This window comes from Rhineura floridana, chromosome 1 (genome assembly GCF_030035675.1).
Source record: "Rhineura floridana isolate rRhiFlo1 chromosome 1, rRhiFlo1.hap2, whole genome shotgun sequence".
Taxonomy (NCBI): domain Eukaryota; kingdom Metazoa; phylum Chordata; class Lepidosauria; order Squamata; family Rhineuridae; genus Rhineura; species Rhineura floridana.
This window is the reverse complement of record NC_084480.1, coordinates 109,288,342-109,310,742: the sequence shown is the minus strand read 5'-3', so window position 1 is coordinate 109,310,742 and position 22,401 is coordinate 109,288,342. Positions and strand designations below refer to the sequence as shown.

The 22,401-nt window shown below is 38.8% G+C and overlaps 1 protein-coding gene across 3 annotated transcripts in view; it reads left to right on the top strand.

Annotated features, from left to right (window-relative positions):
* Positions 1-872: 872 nt before the first annotated feature.
* The window catches only part of RFX3 (regulatory factor X3), a 220,961-nt gene continuing 199,432 nt past the window's right edge, over positions 873-22,401 (top strand). The window contains exon 1 of one of the 3 annotated variants that reach the window (XM_061629144.1): positions 873-1,082. The gene's annotated coding sequence lies outside the window, so the exon portion shown is untranslated. Of the gene's footprint in view, positions 1,083-1,395; positions 1,418-6,800; positions 6,822-22,401 lie in introns of those variants that run through there. The other 2 variants (XM_061629118.1, XM_061629109.1) reach the window with 2 other exon arrangements.

The following is a 22,401-nucleotide window of genomic DNA, read 5'->3' as shown; positions in this document are numbered from 1 at the left end:
AGCAACGAAGACCCTAGGCCTATTTTGCGCTGCCCAGGGAGAAACAGCGGGAACCATCGCCTTTCCCCCATAACCTGGAACCGGCTCTGTCTCTATCCCGCCCTTCACGAAAACGAGACGGGACAGGAGCCAGGTTGGAGAGGCGACTGTGCATCCAAGGATAGCTAGCTTCCTGCCTGCGGCATTTTCCCCATGTAAGATGGCGGCGGCCGCAGCAGCCTAAATCAGAGCCATTTTAATACACCACCGCGGTCGGAGGGTGGAGTGAAGAGCGGGACGAATCGGACACCTGAGGCAGGAACCCGCTTATCCTAGACACCTCCAGAACAGCTACAAATGGGGGAGAAAGCCCCGTGGAAGGAAAGACCGGCACCCGCATGAGGCACAAGATACACCTTCCTCTTCAGCTGCTCTTCACATCCGGGACATGCCACTCTCTTAGTTTCTTCACCCCCCCCAGCCGGAAATGACTACGGAGCCGCTGCCAGGTTTCTCCCACGCAGGAGCAAGAAATTATAGTCCCGCCCCCTTATTGCCCCCCTCAGCGGGGGTGTTTGGTTACCGCGCGCGCTAGTGAGAATAACCGCCGCTGTCAACCGTCATAGAACCCAACGGTTACCCAGGAACAGACGCGCCACCCCATTTGCGCGCGCGCGCAGTTATACTACAGAACAGTCAGGTCTATCTCCCCCGCCCCCGGGGTGTAGGGTGCGATGAGAACCCTGAATTCTCCTTTTCCGAGCCGGGGGAGAGCACCTGTCAGTCATGCTGAAAGCTCCGCCTCTTCCGGGCCTGTGAAGCTGGGCCGCCTCCTCCTCGCCTCCTCCTCTTGCTCGCTCGTTCGCTCTCTCCCTTTTGTGAGTTATAGCAACCGTTGCCTTGTGAATCAAGCGCCATAGTCACCGTAGTCCTGGCGACTGTTACCCATCAACAACAACGGCTCCTTTCCTCCTCCACCACCTCCTCCTGCTGCTGCTGCTCCTCCTCACCCCCATCCTCACCCCTTTCCTCATCATCACCCACAACAACCACCACCACCTCCACCAGCAAGAGCAACACCACTACAGCCCTCCACAGCCCAGGTGAATATGATTGTTGTGTGCGTTCCCCCTTCCCCCCTCTGTTTCTTTTTTCATGGAGTAGCCGGCCTGTAGCTGCTCCATTGAGCTTAACCACTGGATGTGGAACGTGGGAAAGGCTGTAATGTGTGTGTGAGAGAGAATCATTCCATCCCCGGCCTATTTTGTATTATCGTTATGTACCCCCTCCTCTTCTGCCCCTCTCTTGTACTCTTGATGGTGGCTATACAGATCTGGTAGAGTTTGGATGGGGAAGGGGGTATTAATTTGTCCTGAGGGCATTGAGAATGGAAGAAGTGGATTGGTGGAGAGCGAAGCACATTTGTGGTTCACAGAAGGTAATTGTGTCTGGGGTGGTTTTGTTTTTTGTTTGTTTTAATCTACTTCCTATTCTTGCTTGTAGGGAGTTACTGGAAGAAGGAGAGATAAGGTGGCAGTCCATACTCCTCTCTATTTCCCTGATTTTTACTTAGAATTCAACAAACCAAAACCTGCCATATATGATCCAGGGGTTGTTTTCTCACTCTTGGAACTTGTGTGTGGGCCTTGGTCTCCAGCTGGAATTGTGTGGCTGTGGAGAGTCTAGTTGGCGTTTGTGAACTTTTTGCTTCTGACCATCCTCTGCTTGTTGGCTCTTTAACCTTTTCTGTGTTTTGTGATGAGCAGGTTGTTTCCTACTTATTTTCATTAACTTGATCATTCGTAGGCAAACAATCTTTGGGCTGTAAATCCTCCTCCTGTTCATTAAACACCTCACTACACAAAAATATTTATTAGCAATCCTATTGGAGAAATCTTCTATAAATTCAATTTTTGTACGTTTGTGATTTAATCCAAATTTATTGCATGCACTTGGATTTGTAGTGTACCTACCTTGACTGTGTTTGTGGCTGGTATAGAAGCTGCATTTTATCTTCTGTTGACTGCCCTGTAATCCCAAGACACCATTCTCATAAAGAAATTTAATTTATTTTTGTTTATGAAACTTTACTTGATTAAACAAGGAATTTTAGAAAAGAGAGGAGAAAGATACCAGAAAAATGTAGCTAGAAATCTTTTTTCTTAATGTAGGTTTTAGTAGCATCTTGTTGTTTTTTCTTGTGGCTTTTTATTTGTCCTGGGGTTCTGAAACTGAAGTCAAGTTGACCATCAAGAATTATGAATCTTCTAAACTTGAAATATTTGTATATTTAATAATCTTTTTAGTTAAGATCTGCAGGTTTTTACTAGGAGTATATGGTAATCACTTTTTCTTTCTGGACAAAAGATAATATTTCTAATGCTTCCTCAAGTGGGGCAAAATGTTGATGTTCAGTTACTTTACCCCTGACCCCCAACACCTCTTAATATAGCCCCAGATCATCTTTCAATGAGTAATATTGGTCACTGAAGTTAACGAATTATTTAGACTGCAGTCCTCTGCACACTAACGGGGTTGTATGCTCCATTTAACATTGTTAAATAGGACTTACTTCTGAGCAAACATGAATAGGATTTATCTGCATGAATACAAATGATATGAAAAGTCACTCCATTTAATTAATATGGTTTTAGGGAAGGTGCTAATGTTTCCTAACTGGATTCTTGTTAATTTTGTTGATTTTGTATAAAGGGGACTAATTTAATTATGAATATTGTTATTCCTCACATTTGTGAAATCTGTATTGAATAGGTTGTTGTTTATAACAGTGCCAACAGAAAGATATTGATTTATCTGACAGAGCAACCCCTGAAGAATGTGGCAGTCAGTGTCTATTATTCCTTGGATTGTCAAGTGCAGAGCAGGTTAGATAATTAGTGCTTTAGTAAACCTAGGACTATTTTCTGAATTAAGATTTGTATGTTACATAGTTTTACTCTATAAACTTATTTTATACCCATTATGCTAAAGGTACATGATAATTTGATGAAGATTATTCCATGAACAAGTAAAAGAGAAACAATTCATGATTCCCCATTATGTATTAACATGTGAATATTGAATACAGTGACTTTGTATTGAGCAGAGGATAAATCCACTTCAGATTATAGTTTACCTGTTTTTATTCTTAGTAGGATAACATTTCTTTATTCCTCCTATTGGTTGCACCACCTGTTGTCTTACTTTAGATTTATAAAAGTAGAAAAGGGATCTGATTATTGTTTCTCTAGTCCATATAATATAACAGTGCAGTCCTTGATCATTGAGATCAGTGTTCCATGGGTAGAAAGCAATAGGGTGTGATATTTGGCTAGTCTGGCAAGTTTAGGAAGATTCTCTATGTTCTGATAATTCATGTAGTGAAATCCTTGCCCCACCCACAATAATACATGAGCTAATCAGATTGGGGGTGAGTGGCAGGGAATTGAATATTTGCCTCTTATGATGACAGATTCAGTCGCTCTTCCTATTCTTGTAGAGGCTTGATACTTTAGTTCTTGTCAGTAACCAATTCTGATACCACAGGAGCTAGTCATTGCTAGGTATAACATACTAGAATTGGTGCTTTAATAGTAACGTACTGAGTTGTTCTCTAGGAGGCAGAGTAAGTTAGTGTTAACTCATTCTGCCATGATGAGAGACAGAAATTCCTTTTCCCTTTCCACATCAGATTTTTTTTAAAGGAAGCATTCCTTTTTTACTCCTCCCCCACTGACCTGCAAACCACTGAGGGTGCATCAAATTAAAAATATTCAACAGCTCTAATTTATTTATCCTTATTTTCAAAACAAATGAGTTTTTGTTCTTTCTGTGCTTTCTGGGACACTGGGTGCAGTATTTAGTCTGTCCTATCCCAAGAGTTCAGGGCATTTTATGAGCTGGTAGTTCAAAAGAAAAAGATCTGAATATTTATTAAATTCCATTCTTGCACCTGTTCAATTTCCTAACCAAGGAGAGCTGCTGCTTCCAACCAAATTCAGTACTACCTTAAACGGTCTTCTCTTCTTTCCTTATCTGATGCACATGCTATTTGAAGGTATGAAGAAAATTCCTTTTTCCAAGAGAAGTGGCAATGTTGACCCGCTTATTATAGCAAAGATCTATGTTTTTAGTTACTGCAGTGTTTATACATTGACCTGTTGTGAGATGTTGGACTCCTTTGGGAGGAAGGGCAGGATATAAATATAAATAAATAGTGCCGCAGCAAAAGGCAGCTTCTCTTTGGCGCAGGCCAAAGTAATTTATCTTCTCAGACCTTGTTAGCCTAATTTTCCCTTTCCACTGGTGCTGGAGCCAGCTGAAAGTGATGTAGCCCCTTCCACGGTACTGAAAACAGCAGTGAAGGACAAACAATGTAAGGCCTGGAATAAAAAAATGAAAAAAATTGGAAAAAGGTTTCCCCCCCATTTTTCTCTGAAGCCTTTTTTTGGGTTTTTTGGAAAAAATGTAAATCAACGACGACATTCCTCTCCCACTGCCCATATTTTTATTTTCCCCCCCCTCTCTAGGCCTTTTAATCTCTATGAAATACTCCAATACAGATGCAATTTGGGTCTTAGTATTCACCCAATAGGACATCTTTACTGCTGTAGGGGTGGTGAACCTGTGGCCTTCCAGATGTTGTTGGACTCCCATTCCTATCAGTCACAGCCAAGCCAGCATGACCAGTGACTAGGGATGATGGCAACTGGAGTCCTGTAACATCTGGAAGGCCAATGGAAATAGAAGACATTCCTCCTCATTTCCTATACTGTTTTCACTTGCATCTACTGCAGGAAGCCTAATTGATCTAGGTGCCTCCAAATGGTTGCCCTGCCCTGTGGACAGGAAGAAGAACCAAAATACAGGTGTGTGTGGTGGGAAGTCACCAATGGGACACCTATAATGGGGTAAAAGAAGAGGGGCCTGGATTAGGAGAGGGATAGCCTCTTCTAAATTCTTTAAGGGTCAAATCAGGCATTACTTTTCAGAATTAAGCTACCATTGTTCAAGTTGTTTTGAGTCACTTTTGTGAAAAGACCAACAATAATAGTCATAACAATTAGATTATCCTAAATAAAAGTAGTAGGGTAAACTACTTAGAGCATTTCCAGAATATATCTGTCTATCTTAGAAATCACCAAGAGGATCCTTCATGCTCCCCAAGTATCTTACTCCATTGTTGAATAGTTCTTAAAGTTTTTTTTCTGCAATGCCTAACTTAAGTTTTCCTTGCTGTAGTTTTTTATTTGGTTAAAGTTTTATTTTATAATGTGCTACTTGTGAGATCATTCCATGCATCCAGAATGTCAGCAAGCTAGAGATATTCTTCTGATGTGCTGATGCTGGCAATAAAGAAAAACGTCAAGGTGACTGGGGAACTGCAGTATTTAAAAGTGCCAGCTGAGATCCTGTAGCTCTGATGTATGCACTGAGCCCTGCAGGTGTAGGAATGTGAATTCTTTTCTAGGGGTGAGAAATGCTGTGTGTCCAATAGCCTACTACAGGTGTGTAGTATTTCCTTTTTATAGAGGAGAATGGAAAATTACTTTGTGGAGCCCTGCATCACTGCCATGGTGTTTAAAGATACATCGGACCACAGATTGGTTACAGACCTCACATAAGATACGTCACTTTTTGGGAGCTGCTCATTTGGGAAGTAAAATACTATTTGTAGGCAGTTTAGGTTTTCTTGATGAGAAATTATATGAAAATTGGGGTCAATTTTAGTGTCCGATTGTGGAGATTCTACTATAATCCCCTATATTTTTTGCAATTTATTTAACACTTTGTGTTCTACTTAATCTTTTAAATTGTCCCTGTATATTTTCTATGCTTTTGTATGTTTCTAATGACTTACCCTGCAGAATAGCAGATGTTATGCTAGCCAGTCCTGACAAGAACAGTTGGTATTTTTAAAAATATGTGCAACTTAGAGTACATAGCTGAAAAGTGTGATAAAGGATGCATTTAAATTCATCTGGTGCTATAACCTCATTAAAACTTCGGATTTAAGGCACTCTCTAAAACTTTTAGTTTTAGGCACTTTGAATTTTAGGTGCTTTCCTTGTGCTCACAAGATTTTAAATGGATTTTTTCACGAGATATAAATAAAAAAACAAGATAAGTGTTTTAAGAACCTCATCCTAAAGATTTGCAATATCAGCAACTTAGAGCATAGCACAGAGTAATGCTTAATTGCTCCAACACCACGCAGAGTAATATTAAATTGGCTTGCAGACCTATACTCAAGCACCACAGTTTATTTATTTATTTAATTAATTTCATTTATAAACCGCCCTTAGCCAGTGGCTTCCTGGGCCAACTGTTCTTGTCAGGACTGGCTAGCATAACATCTGCTATTCTGCAGGGTAAGTCATTAGTCCCAGTTAAAAGTATGCTATTAGATTTTGCTGTGCTTAAATTCTCTTTTACTTCATAACTATTAGGATAATAGTGTAAGCTTTTTCTGTTATCTACTATATATTTGGATACACATGTCAATTTAATTCTAGGCCATTGCTATTTTGTGGAGTCATGTTGTCTAGTGAATAACTGGCATGTATTCAGGTGGAGAGCAAGTTGTGCATACAAAACTTTGAAAGTTTGGTGAACTTACGTTGGACTGAACATGCATCAAACTCAGGATAGAAAAGAGTTACTTGCTTTGCCACCTAAGGAATTGCTTGTATGTAGGGAAGCTTTTATAAATTAGAGAATTGTTTGTTTTTTGTTTATTTTTTTAATTTCCTCTCCTTCCAGGCTTTTGAGGGAATATGATTATCATGCCTATTGCTGCTTCTGACACACAGCCCTACCCATCCACCCACCCAAGTATGGGGGTATTATTCTCTTATTATTCAACTTGATGGTAGTTTTAAAAAATGTATATGTAGGTTTGTAAGTTGCCTGGAGATGTTTTGGGTGACAAATGAAACAAATAATTGTTAATAATAAAAAGTATTTTCTTCAGCGGTCAATTGGTATTCTCAGGACAGTTTACAAAGGCCTTTTCCTAACTACCTCCCCCAGCTCTCAGTGTGTTTAAAATATTCTGCATGAGTATGTATGAGTATAGTAAATGTATTTGTGGGCTAGTATTTTTTGTGGACTTGCAAAGCTAGTAAAATAATTGACAGGGCATATGGATTTCTACTAAAGATGGCTAAAATCATCACCTTAAGCATGAGAAAAAAGTCATATGAACGTTAAGTTACACATTTTCAAGAAGTATTAAAAGTGTAATTGAATTACCAGAATTGTTAATGTTTCCTAAAATACAAGATGGTATTCAAAAACCTAGAATAAAGTAGAATATTATACTATACAGGCATGAGAGTACTTGTATAGGTAAATGGAGTGGGGTCAAACAGTACTCTACTACTGTAAAAACTTAATCTAGTTGTTATAAAACCAAGATGATTTGTCCTAGCCATATGAAATTTGGCATAGATAGTCTATGTGGTGAACTATAAATACTCTTGAAAATTTCAAGGAACTTGCAGGGATGCTGACCTTATTTGTCTGAGGGTTGTATTCAATATTGTGCAAGGGGCCTCCTGGACCATATTTAGGAGGTATGTGGGGGGAGGAGAGGGAGGGGAAGTTCTGTTGTGCTGGCAGAAGTCTGTTTTGCTTGTGCAAGGACACAGCTGGATACAACCCTGTGTTAATAACAGTATGTTTTAATTGAAACTTAAATTCAAGTTTTAAGTCAATAATTTAAGAAAATGGAAAGTATATTGCTACGTATGCTCAGGGCCAGATTGACTATTCTTGAGTAGAATCTCTTCTCAAAAGAACAGTGACTGCCACTGTACTAAGGAGGTATGAAGCTAATAAAACTAGGAAGTCATGGAAAGAGGGGGAGTGAGTTGGAGTGTATGTGAGCAAAGATTGTGATTGTGAAGTGTTTTGTCTTTGTGTGTGTGGATTGTGTGAAGTGCCTGTAGGAGGTTGGGTCTGTAGTGATTGGGCCTAGACAAGAGATCTTGATGGTAAAGTAAAGATTTCAGCTTGGTCTTTATCCATTATTTTACATGTTGATGATTTAGGTTGCAGTCCTATATGCACAGTTATCTTCTGAGTAGAGACAGAGGATTTGGGCTAAAAGTCCCAAGTAGAGCGTGGGTGCATGGATAGGGATGGAGAAATAAATATTATCTAAGACCCATAGTGAATGTGATCATAGAATTGTAGAGTTGGAAGGGGCCTATAGGGCCATTGGGTCCAATCCCCTGCTCAATGCAGGAATCCAAATTAAAGCATACATGACAGGTGGCAGTGCAGCTGCCTCTTGAAGGCCTCCAGTGTTGGAGAGTCCACCACCTCCCTAGGTCATTAGTTCCATTGTCATACTGCTCTAACAGTTAGGAAGTTTTTCCTGATGCTCAGTTGAAATCTGGCTTCCTGTAAGTTGAGCCCATTTTCCATGTCCTGCACTCTGGGACGGTTGAGAAGAGATTCTGGTCCTCCTTTGCGTGACAACCTTTCAAACACTTGGAACAGTGCTATCCTATCCCCCCTCAGTCGTATATTCTCAAGGTTAAACATGCCCAGTTCTTTCAGTCTCTCCTCATAGGGCTTAGTTTCCAGTCCAGACTTTTCAAAATGGAAAAAATATCAGCCTTGAAAGCATTTTATTTATTTATTTATTTAATCTATATCCCACCCTTTCTCCCAGAAGGGGCCCGGGGCGGCAAACAAAAACATTAAAGCACCTTAAAAACAAAAGACTTTAAAACATAGTAAAACAAAACATCTTTTTAAAAGCATGTCTCTCCTTCTCTGGCATTGCTAATTGGCAGGTTTGTAGAAAATTTTTAAAGTTGTAAGTCTCCACTTACAATTAATAAAAATATGTTAGTGCTATATTTTAACTGTGAACTTATGATCAGAAAGTAGTTTTAACAACACCATGCTTTGGCATGAAACAAACAAAAAGAAAACGCTTTAAAAATATTTAAGATGTTTCTTTTAAATGTTAATTTTTGGGGAAATTGTTCTGCATTTAATTTGACAGGTTGTAATTGAATCAGAAATATTCAGGGGACTAAAGCAAACTTTCAAACCTACTGTTAAGGAGTGCCATGCTGTTTTTTTAGTTGGGATTTATTCCTAAGGAATAAAGGCTTACTTTAAGTACCAAAAAGTGCATGCTTTAATTATGAATGAGGCAATTCATCTTGTCTAAAAATAAAGGGAGAAAGCTGCATGTTTGCATTCAAAAGTACATATTTTCCCAACATGTACAATAATTGTTAGATGGCATTATTTATGGGATTTAAGCAACAGTGGTTGAACAGCATTTGTACAAGTGTTCCCAGGTGCAGTGTTGCTCTGCATTTTGAAGTTCTAAGATTAGGTGTAAAGACTCTGGTTTCTTCAGCTGGTGAGAGACAGATGGCTGCTTTAAACAGGTGTTACTTTTATTTCTCATGTATTGTGCTGGGACTTCCAGTGGCTAACAAAAGACTGTCTAAAGCATGTGGCATCTTCTGCATTTGTCATTAGCAAAACATAAGTTTATATTTTACTTTTCTTTGGACCTTGAACATCTTACTTGGTTGGATATCTTATTAATCTGATGCTTCTCAAAGCACATGCTTATCCTTTTTTAAACTAATCCTATTAGGAGGTGGTTGTTTTTAATAAAAAGGAATGTGTGTGTGAAATGTAATTTAGCTGCATTTCAATCTATGTAGGTGGAAGTGATCCCAGTAATTTGCTTAAAAAGCAAATAAGTTGCAACTTCTATTAAAATTCATATTGATATAAAATTAATGAAAGTTGTTCTGAACAGATATTTCTCTGATTATTAGTTAAAGTCAAACCATAAAACAAATTTAACGATCCAATTTCCACATAATGTCTTTTGAACAGGTGGCTATTCTTTTGTGTGTGTGTGTGTTTTGATTCCCAGGTAAATATTTAAATTTGGCTAATTTGTCACTGTTATTCTTTCAACACTTAATATGTGCATCCTATTATAGCTTATATACAACTGTGTACTTACACTATACACTCCTGTCTTACAGTCTATGGGCAGCTTCACACCTTTATGAGTCTGCAGACTTTTTTTTTTTTTTTTTTGATAATCAAAAGTTTCATTTTAAAAGGAATCTTCATGTAACCTACCCTGGATCCCTTAGACTCGGGTAAGGGAAGATAGCTAAATACTGAATTGAATGAGTAAACTGTGTTGGTTCTGTGACCAGAAATAGGCAGCTGCTGTACTTTAACTTATTTTTGTGCTGCTATTGATATGCACAGTTTGCCCACAGAAGACTAGCTTACATTAGTGTGATAAACATAACTCTGTCATACAAAATAATATTTTTTAAACAGTTATGCTATGGTTTACATATTTCAGCAAACTATTGGTCTGTGGTCTGTATCCAGTTCTCTCTGTCTCTCCCTCCCCCCGTGTTCAGTGGTTTGTTTTAATAGTTTCAAAGGAGAATTGCAGCCCAATCCTGTATAAAGTCCCACTGAGTTGAATGTGATTAACCCATAATGTATATAGAGTTCTAGTATTAGTTTAAATGTTACATTTAGCCTAACTGATTCTTTTTAACTACTACTTAGTGCGTTGGGCTGTATAACTATGAGAAACTAAAGAGAACAAATTAATTCTTTATTTCTTTCCCCAAAACTTACTGAAGAAAATAGGGGCGACAGAAAATAGTTACCTTGATCGTAAATATTTGTCTAGAAATATATCCTGTTAATTTCAGTTGTTTTAAGCATGCTTAAACTCACAGCATAGCAGGTTGATTTTATGTTCTGTGATGCTCTTGCTCCAATAATCCTATGTGCACTTAAAAATGCAATAATTGCAGTAGATGATCACAAGAGAGCTTTTACTCACAGTACCACCACTTCTTTGCAATGGTGCCACCACCTACCAATCAAAATTAAATTTCCTATGTTGCCTCTCATTACCCATATATGGAAGGAACAGATCAACATATGATGAAAGCAAGAACACCATGACAATGTATTGGAACCCATTGCACATTTCATACACAGTGTACAAGTTAGTGGCCAGAAATCCATAATTCCCTCCTGCCTCTCAAAGCCTAGTGGACAGGAAAGTAGCACTGAGCACCTCTAGCCCAACAGAGTCATCGCCCTGTAAGTAACCCTTTTTACAAGGAAAAATCAGGAGTGGGCAGTGAAGGATTGCTATTTTGTCACAACAGTAATCACCTCTGGCCAGTGGTTAGGAGACAAACACACAGAATCTGTAGGTGACAGGCCCTCCAGGAGAAGGGCTCATGTCTTACCGCAGTGCCAAGGATTCCACACAGTGTCTAGAATACTGAATGCAGTATGTTTGAATTGATGCTCATGTGAGGGGAAGACACTTATTGCAAGGAATGCAGCTAGTATACCCCTTCCCCTCCCTCCCTCCCTCCCGGGGGAGCGAAGGGAGCCCACTGACAGAGGGAGGACACTTCCTTGGAGCTGATGGGGCCCGAGCAGCGGTGGGGCCCCCATACAACTCAGGGCTGTGGAGTTGGTACACCAAACCTTTGACTCCGACTCCACTATTTTTCTACTGTCCGACTCCGACTCCACCCAAAATTGCTTCCAACTCCACAGACCTGGAAAGGGCTGTAAATGTCTTTTAAAAATGGAAGCTCTCATAGGAGCATTTTTATCGCTGCCTGAATATGATCTTGGCATCACAGCATTTGTCTTCATCTGGGTCCTGTGTCATACACTGACACACAAAATGTTTTCCATCTTGAGTTATGGTGAAATGCTCAACTACAGCTGACTTCATGGGAAGCTTCTTTGACATTTTGAATTTATATTTTAAAAAATTTGTCAATCAAAATTTATTTTGAAGCCGGAGTTGGAGTCGGTACATTTCTACCGACTCCGACTCCACCCCAAATTGCTTCCGACTCCACGACTCCGACTCAAGCTGATCAGAAGTTCAACTGAAGATGTCGGACTTGCAAGCATAGAAGGAAAGAGAGAGAACTAACTTACAGCTTTGTTGGGGGCAGCCTGAGATGTTTCTGCCGTTCCAGGCGCCTGCACCACCACCCTGTATTTTCACTGGAAGTTGTAATCGCTGTTTTTTAATAATGTTATTTGTTATTTAATTTTTGTAAATTGTACTGTTTCATTGATGTATTTCTATATTTGTGTTTTTCTTGTAAGCCGATTTGAGGGGCTTTTGGCCATAAGGTGGGGTATAAATAAACTATAATAATAATAATAATAATAATAATGAGTGACTCCATGTCACTCCCTGTTAATTTGGTTGATTGCCTGCATGTCCCAATTATTTTTTCAGGAAGAAACAAATACATAAGGTAGGGGAGTCTGTCAAATGGCCACATTTTTAAAAAAAAGAGATTTCCATTTGGTGGAAAGTCAGGATGCACATTTAACAAATGAGTGTGTTGATTTAAATCAAGGTGGGGAACCTCCAGCCCACAAGCCAAATTTGGCCTGCTAGGTGTCTCCATTTGGTCTACAAGGCTTTTTTGATGAAGCCATGCCCACTCACCCTACACCTGATGTCACACATAATATCAGGTATGGGGCAGCTAAGGACAGGGCTTGGCTGAAAGGGGCTTTGCGGGGAGTATTTGAAGGTTTGCACAAAGCACCGGTGAGGTGCATCTATGTGTTTGCCGCCCTAGCAAGGGTGGGATATACGTTCAATAAATAATAGTAATAGCAGGATTGCACTCTTGTGCATCACCTGAAACATGGGGAGGTCAATCCTGCTTGGTCAGGGTGTGCAAGGAGTTCCCTGCAGGGAACTCTCTTGCACAACAGCACTGTCCTCGTATATCTAGTTTGTTTCAGGTGTGTGAGAGAACTCCCTGGAGGGAACCCTCTTGCGCAGTCAAACCTCAGTTTGGCTGCATTATGGGACTTCAAAGCATCTTGCAGGCAGCAAGGTGCTGCTAAAAGGAAGGTTTTTTCCTTCATTTTAGTAGCTGTTTCAATGTAGACCTTCACTGCACTTTGTGGGGGAGGTGTCTTCTCTTCAGACCTTGGTGTGCTTAATTCTTCGATAAGTTGAATGCATTTAAAGCCTCCCTGCAATCAGGACCTCTGCCTTATCGGTATGAAGAGGAGCCTGTATGCTTGGGGACATTGAGGTGGGGTTTGCATGCAGACCTCCATCCATCCCCACTCTGAGCCCTCATATGATCAGGAGAATTTTGGAATAGGGCTTTAGTCTCCAGTTACTGTTTGTTCTGCTGCCAAGTGCTCTGGCTGTAATCCTGCAAGAAAAACTACAGTCTGTATTTGGCCAGCGCTAGCAATTGGTGGAGTGGAGTGGACCACTGGTGTGCACCAGCAACGTTGCTTGTGTTTTCCCCACTGACTTTACCAGCACATGGTGGGAGCTTCCCTGAGTTTGGTGTTTGGTGGTAACTTTCCCTCCCCCCACTTTCTGTGGGAGTCCCCCGCTATTTCCTGAGTAAGGGAGAGTCACTTATTTTGGTTCATAGTTTTCTTTTATTGTGGAAAAGGAGATGCACTCTTTGGATGAGTGTGACTGCTTTGATCTAAGGATATGCTTTATCATTGCTCCAGTTGTAGCAGTGGAGTTTAGGTTTCTGATGGATGTTTGTGTCTGGACTCCTGTAGTAAACTACTTGTAAGGAATTTGAAAAATCAATCTGCCACTTTTGTATACTTGCAGCCTTGTTTGTTCATAGTGCTTTGTCACCAAAAGCTTCCATCTGTGTGCCTGTGGTTTTACAGATACGGGGACAGAGTGATGTACTTTTGTGTATCTTGAAGATGAGCTCTGTTCTGAGGTGGCTGCAGTAATGGTTGAAACCCAGTCCTCCAAAGTTGTCCTCTCCATTGACTCCACTGGGAGTATTTTCTTTTATCTGTGCCACTTTGGTTGATGGAACATTGCACTGATACTGATGACAGGAATGATCCTTGAAGAAAGAACATGTGATTCTGACCAAGCCCCATTGTCACCTCTACCCACTTTCCCCCCAGCCCTTTCTATAAGTAAATTTAATGTTGTAACCACAGGTTATAACACAACACTGTCTGTATATCCTGCCCAATGCATATGGCTTTTGCAGCAGGGTTTTGCTGTTTAACTAATCAACATGCACCTCTAGAATTACACTTCAAGCAGTTTGGGAGATTTTAGTGTATGTTTTTGCACTGATTAAATTCTTAAGGTAACATTTCCATGAGTAGAGCAATTGAAATGTTGCAAATGCCTTCACGGTATACTTACATTTAATATTCTTGCTTACACAACATTGGTGGAATATCCACTTCTCTCTCCTATTATTGTTTAAAATATTTTCAGTTTTTTTCTTATGGTAAAGATTCTAATATTTATGGAACAGATTTGCAGCAAAGTGTAAGGTAGTACAATTCACACTCCCTCACACCTGCTTAATCAGAGGGTGGGCATAATGTGGCTAATTCATTGTAACTTGAACAAAAGGAAAAATAAAAACATTTTCAAAAAAGTTATAGGTCTTTCTAACTTGCTCAATTTTTAAATTTCCCCCCCTATATCAGGTCCTCCAGATTGAGATGCAATATTTTAATAAGTTCAAAAATGAATTGCTACATCTCACTACTTCAGGTATTTTAGGCTTGCTAAATTTGCAAAGTTGCAAGCCAAACTGTAGATTTTTAAAAGATTTTGGCTTTTGGCCTTCACGCTTAAGGGAAAACTGATTTGGTATCCATCGAGCAAACTATCTAATTTGTTTGAGGCTCAGACATTGAACTTTGGTGGAAGGGACCTAATTTATGACTTAGTTTTTTAAAATAAGCATCAGCTACCATGCTTGCTCGGGATACATGTCTCTAAACATGTCTGGAAACTGCTACTTTTTGTTTTGAAATTAAGTTCTTCTGGACCATGAATGCTTAGAGGAATTTAGCTTAACTGATGTGTGAGAACAACTTCCCAATTTGACCATGGGTCTATTCTTCTGGAGGACAGTCTACTGTTGGTCTGATAGATGTGGTCCAATTACTGGCATTCTAACCAAGATCTAATAGGTTACAATGAATAGGTAACATTAATATCGTTCACTCTGGGTAGATGAGTGCCCTTTTAAGGTACCTATGGAGCAATGGAGACAATTTAGTGCTTTTCAGAAATGGGGTTTTGTTGGGGAGAATATAAGCATGTAGCAGTTAAATATTTTAACTATGAAGCTTCCCAGAAAGGGGTGGGGGAGAGAGAAGAAGAATTATGTGTTGAGTGGCACATCTTTGAAGTGTCTCTTTTGGCTTCAAAAGAGGTAGGGGGATTGCTGTCAAAAGAGCAGTTGGAGAGAAGAAAAGTTAAATGAGGGAGAAATCCCTAACCTATTTGCACTGTATCAAGAAAAGAGTAATGCAGGAACTCGGGAGCTTGTGGAGGACTCAGGGCAGCCTGAGCTGGAACTTGAGCTGGAACTTGGATTAATGGATGCTTGAGTTTTCCAAGTATGGAACTCGAATGGTGCTTGTAAGGCACAAGCAAAAGAAAGATAATTGTCTTCAGCTAGCTAATAAAGGGGGTGGTTTGGCTTTTCCTTGACTTTTTCAGTTGGTTATAGTACTCCGTGTACAGTGCTCTTTACATCTTGAGGATCTCTTAACTAATTCAGTAAGTGTATAGTGAGGCTAGAATACTTTAGGGCTGGAGGTGGATTGAGTACATACAGTCTCAGGATGTCCCACTTTAGCTGAATAGCCCTTGCATCACCCCCTTGTCCAAATCAATAGAGGATTTTTGGAAGAAAAACTTACAGCCTAATTTGCCTTGTGTGGCCAGTTCTGCAGTGGGCTCACCCTTCTCAGATACAATGGAACCTGTTGCAACTGTGCTAGGGAACTTGAAAAATGGCAGCAGAAGTTGGTTCTTCTGACATTGCAACCAAATTCATTATGTTCAGTTGGATTATAAACTGTAATATAGAGTTTGTTTACGCATGGGGTTCCCCATTTTCTTTGTCTGAAAGACGCTTGTTTCTGGCATTTACTATTGACCCAATCCAATAATTGCCTTGGGTGGGAAAAAATAAGATGCCTCTGCAAATGTAGAGCTTTGCACATGCAAGAATGTTATTCAGTCTTAGCTATGATGTTCAAGAAGTGCTTGACAGTTGTACACTGACAAACTAAGCTAACATGGTTTCTGTAATATGTATATATAGAGAGAGAATGAATTATGGAAATGTAAAACTTTAAAAATGCATTAATTGCTTTCAAAAATATGTGTGAAGAATATTGCCATCAATCTTTGATACATACAATGTTTTGTATTAATTTCAAAGCTCAGGCCTTGTATTTAAGTTTGTCAAATCTCAACCTATTCTAGGGTTGCCATGCCAGTCAATTAATGGGTCAAATATTCTCAGAAGACATGATGCTGATGATGCTTGAACTGTTGGTGTGCTGCCTATTTAGCATGTACCTTTAAAAAGTTATTTTCGTTTGGTAATAGTTGTCACTACCTTGCTTTATTTCTATTTCAATTTCCTTTAAAAAAATGTCACTGTAGACTAACACTAATATTTCAAAATAAAAACCAAAGGGAATAACTGTCCAGCGAATTATTCACATTTATAGAAAGTTTACCTAGCAGTGTTAAGTTAGAATTGGTTACAACATTGTTTCACTTATCAATAGCTTACTTTTGTTTTTGTAATTTACCTCTTGTAAAACCTCTGATGAAATGGGTTGAGGGTTTTTCTAATAAAGTTCATGCCTTAAAAATATTTTGACCTGTATTTGACAATATTTGATGGGTCAATTGGCCACATTTTTTTGACTGCTCAGATGCCCAATCCTCATTCGTTCATTCATTATTTGTTGTTATGTGCCTTCAAGTCGATTACGACTTATAGCGACCCTATGAATCAGTGACCTTCAAAAGCATCTGTCGTGAACCGCCCTGTTCAGATCTTGTAAGTTCAGGTCTGTGGCTTCCTTTATGGAATCAGTCCATCTCTTGTTTGGCCTTCCTCTTTTTCTACTCCCTTCTGTTTTTCCCAGCAGTATGGTCTTTTCTAGTGAATCATGTCTTCACATGATGTGTCCAAAGTATGATAACCTCAGTTTCATCATTTTAGCTTCTAGTGACAGTTCTGCTTTAATTTAATCTATAAGATGTCATGAGGTGATCTCTCAAGTGTTTTTGTAGTTAAATAATATAAACAACTATTATTGGTTCTCCTTATTCTGTCATCCCTTCAGATGTTCATTACATTTAAAGTGATGCATTAAAATATACATCAGATGCTTAAGAGACAGTATCTTTCTAGATGTTAAATGACTATTGTATGATGGGATCTTAAGCTTGATGGGACCTTTGTATAGGACTGCAACATACATAAAACATATTTTTCTTTCTATTGCAATGGCAATGGACTGCCTTCAAGTTGATCCCGATTTATGGCGACCCTATGAATAGGGTTTTCCTGGTAAGCGGTATTCGGAGGGGGTTTACCATTGCCTCCCTCTGAGGCTGAGAGTCAGTGACTGGCCCAAGGTCACCCAGTGAGCTTTGTGGCTGTGTGAGGATTCGAACTCTGGTCTCCCAGGTCGTAGTTCAGCACCTTAACCACTACACCACACTATTAGCCACTTTAATAGTAGATAGAAAGTCAATATACCTGTGACATTTTAAAAAAAGAGAAAAAATAGTAGCCAGTGGAGCCTAGTTAGCTGTCAGTCATTGCTATGGATTATAAACTTAAATCATAAACTTGCTAGGCCTAACAATAGCATAATCTGGTGCCCTGGGTGTCTATCGTCAATCTGTGTTATAGATTACAATTTTAGTTAGGCTTTCCAGTCCTTGCACAACATTTATCTCATTTTTGGAGAAGCGTCAGTTGGGTGTATTAGATAGTTATTCAGCCTGTATTGAAAACATTATGGAGGCATGATAGGAGGAGGTTTTTAAAAATGGGTTCCATATTAGTTTACCTTTTGCTTCATATAGGGCATCTGTATGCAACCTAAGAATGTTTCAGAGCTGGTTGTGCTAGAATCATTCTTTTTAATCATTTACTCTTCAATTACTGGTTTTTAAAAGAGAATCCTTCATATTTATGATTTATGATAACAATACTTAAGGGGGAGAAGCAGCCAGTGTAGTACTACACTCTACTCTTTCAGTAGAAACTGTTGTAAGGACACCAGTAACAAAGGAAGGGAAGTGGGTGCAATGCAGCTTTGGGGTATGTTAAAAAAGAAGGGAGAGAGGACAGATGCTCAGCCCTGAAAGTAGCAAATTGTATAGCTGGTTTTGCTGACTATTGTTCTCCAACTTTTTGCTGTGGTTGTTTAGTACTTTAGTTTGCAATTCTGAAAACTCATATTCGGGGTAACCTCCATTAAATGCAGTGTGACGTACTTCTGAGTAAACATGCATAGGATCACACTGTAAACTAAGTTAATGATTTGGTTTTAAAATGTGTTAGTGCTCATCGTAGAGTTGACCAGTTACCAATATTTTGGGTAGGAGAATTTGCAGTAGGGCTTGAAAAATTTCAACTTCCTATGAAATGTATGGAAATGGATCAACGTGAGGGTTGTGATTAGGCTGGCAGTCAGAATTTTTAAAATGTAATTTACATTTTTGCTAAGTATAGTGCTTAGCTTTTTCAGCTTCAAGTGCAGTATAATTAGGAAGTCAGGTTTCTGAATGAAAAGCTAATATAAGCAATGTGGCTTCACTATTCCGGAATTGGGCCCAATTTAAATGTGATGGTACGCAGGCTAAAATTACTTACCTGTGCAGCGTTCCATGTGGCTGGCTTTGTGTTTAAATCAGACCCTCTGCTGCTATGAGTGTAGCGTTAGCACGCCAGGGATACACTTCATAGCACAAACTTAGCTGAAAAATAACAAGGTAAATTAATGAACTCAGAGGAAAGGGTGATAGACCTGTGTATCAGAAATAAATACTGCATGCACCTAGAGATCTCAGCAGCTCAACAGTTGGAAGCTAGTCTTCTCATAGAGATATTGTTACGTGCTACAGTGTTGGAAGGTACGGAGGCCTTTCTTAAGCATGTAACCAAACCTATCTAGGATAAAGTTGTGTTGTTCCTTTGTAAGAGGGGAGCGGAAATGTGCCAGATTACGCTAATGACTTTTTCATTTTTACTAGAATTGCTAATAAGGATTTTGCTATATATGACCAAACCTCTCTGTTTTGTTTTATGCCCTACTGTAACAAAACTTATCAGTGCAGTCCTAATCATATCTACTGAGAAATAAGCCTACTGAGTTCAATGGGACTAACTTCCAAGTAAGTATATATATAGGATTGCAGCTGCGTATATTCTTCTTTGTTTCCCCGGTCTGTGCCCTTCCTATGACGTTTCTTAGATCATAAACTCCCCTTGGCACAGGCATGTTCTTCTGTATTCTCTTAAGCACAAGTTCTTGGTTCTATATATTACTAAATAATAAACATTATATCTTAAAAAAAGTCATATGCTCATTTTCCTGGCTCTTAGCATAAATTCTAAAGAAATTAGTAAAACTGTGTAATTTATTTTTGTAATGTATTTCTATATTCTTGACTATTTTTGTTTCCCGCTGTAATTTTTAGTCCTGTATCCTTTACTAAATGCAGTGTTCAGAACTACCTGTATTCAGATTCACAATTGATACATATCTGCTATATTATTGTCTACCCTCGTTTTAAATTGTGCTTTGATCTGACATGAGAACTACCATGCTGAAATGGATAGTGTTGGACTTCAATAGGGAGGACTCAACTTGCACCTATGTTGTATTCAGTGGTAGGTGAAGAATTCTGATGCTACTTTTTAACTTTGATTTTTAACTTTTTGTTGTATTTTATTATTTTATGCTTTTTCTGTACACTGCCCAGAGAATTTATTGTTAATGGGCAGTATAAAAATGCTGTAAATAATCATTTCTTTCAACCCTTTTGAGATGCTGGGAATTGAACCTGAGATCTTCAGGCTACAAAGCACTTATTATGGCTAGTGATGGCACTAGCCATTTTTTTTGAGCCTTCAATATAGATAATATCTAGTATTAGTATGTACTCTACTCACGGTTGGTGAACTTGGGGCTGTCCAGATGTTGTTGGATTCTATCAGCCCTGGCCAGCATTAGGAATGATGAGAGTTGTAGTCCAGTAACATCTGGAGGTCTACAGGTTCTCCACTCCTATGCTTAAGTAATATCATTTAATTCCAGTTTCTCTGAAGTTGGGAACAAATATGAACTTTGTAGAAGCATATAGAATGCTGTTATACAAGGAAGTGAGTTACATGAACTAGTGTGCTAAAGAGAGAACGTTGTCTGTTGTGTGCTGTGATCTGTTTGTTACCAGAATGACATGTGAATGCAGCCTTACCGTAGTTGTTTTTTATTCTAGTATTTTATTTTTTAAAGTTCTCTTTGTTTTTTAGCGTTCCGTATATTGGGTATGTGGTAATTTATTTATAAAAATATGTTTCTGGGAAAAACTTTGAAAGTGGATTTTCATTTTCACTTGAATACTGAGGTGGCATAAATTAGCAATTCAAAATGCACATATGAAGGAAGAAAAACAATTTTAAAGATTTTTCTAGTGAGTATAATGTGTGGAGATATGTGATAATAAAGAGAACAAGCATTTGAGTATGGCTTAAAAGATCTCCCTTTCTGTGGCTTTTGGACCCACTAACTTTCCATAGCATATATTTGGAATTACATGTATTCATGAGATATCTGTTATATTTTACTATAATTAAATCTTCAAAAGGCATTTCCACAGGAACACAATATTTCCCAATATGCAGAGGTTTAAGTAATATTAGAACAAGAAAGGTAATTTCCCTGCAGTGCTCACCGTGGGATTCCATGTGCCTTTTCCTGTTGTGTGCACATTTCTCCCCGCCTTCTCTACCTTAGTTGCAGATGGACTCTCTGTTGTTAACCAAGACTAAAATGAAACTAGGCACAAATCTGAACTTGTTGAGAACCTGGGTAAAATCATGGTACTTGCAGTGCATTTTGAATTGAAGTATACGCTTTAACCAGGGTTGGCTGCATTTGGGTAAAAAGTGGAGTGGTATGTTTGAAAGGAAAAAAGGAAATGGGAGGCAGATGTGCTTGATACTATGCCCAAATCCCTAAGTGTTAAATCTGAGGATGAAAGCATTAAGTGTCTGGTTGAGACTGATCTGCATTGGAGCCCAACAACATCTGGAGGGCCATAGGTTTCCCATCCTTGGTTTAGGATCTCAGAGTAATGTATAATTTCATGCTAAATATTTAACTATATTTAACTAATTGTTAGTAGAGAGGCTGCTCCTATTCATGGAAGCAAAGTGTGGATCCAACTCAATGCCTTTTTAAAAATGATTTTGGGAATGGATATGCTTTGAGTTAGAGAAGGCAGAATTGCAGTGGTGATACAAGTACACATAGTTACTTTGCAATAAGTGAGAATTTTTTTACTTTATTTCCAACTAACTTTTTTTAGGATTGGTATTTTAAGCGCACTCATTTTAAAAAAATTACCCATAGACCACTGAGTCAGTGGTAAATGTAACCTTAATTTAGAGCAGTTGTTCCCAACCCTTTTCTATGTTGGACCACTTGAAAATTGGTGATGGCCTTGACAGACCACTTAATGATTTTTCTGCCTGTTGTAGCAATTGTTGTGCTAGATGCTGTAGTATTTTTATTGCTTTTAATTTCTTGTATTGTATTTTATTATATTACCTACAATTTGCATTCCATAGAATTCAAATTGTAATACAATAAAATACAATGTAAGAAATAAAAGAAGCAATCAAATACAATTAAAAAACAATATGAATATTTAATGCGGACAAGCTGCAGACCACTCAGGATTTGCGAATCCTTGCTTTAAATAATGGATTGAAAGAGTTTTACTTTAACAATACATATATTATGCTTAAATGTTTTCACCTTAACGTGTGAGTGTGTATGTGAGAGAGAGAGAGAGAGAAAAGGGGGCAACTGTCTATGTTTTAGTTAGATGGCAAAAGACTTGTAAATGACAAAATCTTGATGGAGGTAAAATCTTCCTTGCCTGGGAAAGTAAGATCAGTTGTTGTCTTTAAATACCTAAATCAATCCTTCTCTGCTCATGCTGGTTCAGGTGCCTTAGAAACAGGACTGATTGTTTCTTAGATAGGTAAGGGCAATTTTTGAGTGTAATAGGATAAATGGTTTTGAGACTAGAGCTAATCACTTTAGATCCTGAAAAAATTCCCCCTGAACTTAGATTGTAGTGTCATTCAAAGTTGTTTGGAGCAAGAAGGGTAGGTATGTGCCTGTATCTTTCTTGAACACTTCCTACTGTCAGTTTTTAAATTACATTTGTATATAGACATTGTACACACATACAGACACTGAGGTTTATGAGTCATTGGTTCTATAAAACCACAATAA